This window comes from Charadrius vociferus, unplaced genomic scaffold, assembly GCF_000708025.1.
Source record: "Charadrius vociferus isolate BGI_N301 unplaced genomic scaffold, ASM70802v2 scaffold273, whole genome shotgun sequence".
NCBI lineage: Eukaryota > Metazoa > Chordata > Aves > Charadriiformes > Charadriidae > Charadrius > Charadrius vociferus.
In genome coordinates this window covers 640,906-642,843 of record NW_009647750.1, presented here as the reverse complement: position 1 = coordinate 642,843, position 1,938 = coordinate 640,906, and positions in this window count along the sequence as shown.

Genomic DNA, 1,938 nt, shown 5'->3' with positions numbered 1-1,938 from the left:
CAGAATAACAGTTACTGATGGACTTAATACTGCAAATACCATGTATAGAGACAAACTTCAGGTTCCAGAGTCTTTGAATTTTCTGATTATTTGTAAAAATAAAATTATTTTTAATAATGTTATCAAAGTACTTATTCATATGGTTGTACCAGACATATTTTTCTCTCCGGAAAACGTGGTGGGTGCATATTTTTATAAACGAGAATGCCATTTGAGATTGCACCACGTACAATCTCAACATTACAGTACATTACAGTACATTTCAAATGCAAACAAAAATTATTCATCAGAAGTGAAATCTAAATCTGGAAACACAAAATAATCCATGAATTCTTCAGAAGTATCTCTAGCTTTTAATTTCCATGGTTACTGCACCCAAACAGGTTTTGATTTTTGCTGAAGTGAGTGCGTACCTGCTAATTGGGCCAGTGATTCAAGTCTAAAAAGTTAGCTAGTTATGCACTCTTCAAATTATTCACATCAAGAGTGCCAGCCAAAGGCTATTGCCATTTGTTATTTAATGAAAGTAAGAAATGTCTCTGAAATAAATGCAGATTGTCTGAAGTTATTCTTCTTGGAAAGCCAAACAGAAAATGGCAGTGAATGTTGCACATGCAAAGTATCTCATTTAGATTTGACTAGCAAATCACTTAAGCAAGCAGTAGGCACAACCAGTGGACACTGTGCTTCTAACCAAGTTTTGCTAATTCCTTCTGGTTTGGGGTCCTTCTGGTTATGCCTACTTAGAATGACAATATACTATTTTTATGGAATCATAGAATGGTTTGGATTGGAAGGCACCTTAAAGATCACCTAGTTCCAACCCCCCTGCCATGGGCAGGGACAGATTCCACTAGACCACATTGCTCAAAGACCCATCCAACCTGGCCTTGAACACTTCCAGGGATGAGGCATCTACAACTTCTCTAGGCAAGCTGCGCCAGTGTTATTTTCTTATATTTCCAGTCTACCAGGCAAGAAGAGACTAAAATATTTCCCATTCTGGTGTTGTAGCTCGTGCTTAGCCATGGACCAGTCAGAATAGGTACAACATGACATGCATAACAAAACTTCCGGTCCCCTTACTTTAAACTTAAAGCTTTATGAAATGTAGGCATTTGGGCAGACTTTTCAAGGGAAACCACTTGTCTTTTTGAAGGTTCCTATTTTAAAGTTTCAGGGAGTAACTTGAAGAAATTGGGTATTTTTATCTTTTTATATAAATTTTCAGGCACTTCAGAAATTTTGTACAGTGTTTTACTTAAAGAGACTAGTGTATCTTGATCCAAGAGTGGTAGGTCTGTGGTGAGCGACAGGCTAAGCCGTTAGGTCATGGCTGCACTTGTTACTTTCAAAATGAACCCAGGGCAATCAAATTCACTGTGTTTTCTCACAATGCTTCTTAAATAATAACTAAATGTTGCATACCTTTGCCTAAATGCCAGCAAATGCCCTCAGCTCTGTTAGAATTTCATTGACATTCAGCCTGTGGCTTCACCTTGGTCAAAGCCAACGATGGTCCCATCTGCCAAACCTTGCTCCTACTCTCCTAATTCTGGGGAACTGCAGTCTAAGCAGGGTGAGAAACTTTTACTTTTGGTTAATTTTCGTACTACCGATATAGCTCACCATCCACAACAAACTTATGCCGAAGCATGACTATTTGCCCCTGTGCCGACATTCAGCCTGTGGCTTCACCTTGGTCAAAGCCAACGATGGTCCCATCTGCCAAACCTTGCTCCTACTCTCCTAATTCTGGGGAACTGCAGTCTAAGCAGGGTGAGAAACTTTTACTTTTGGTTAATTTTCGTACTACCGATATAGCTCACCATCCACAACAAACTTATGCCGAAGCATGACTATTTGCCCCTGTGCCGTTTCTCACTTGGGCGAGGAGGTAGCTACGCCTGCCCCCAGACGCCCCTGGCTGTCCGCCCC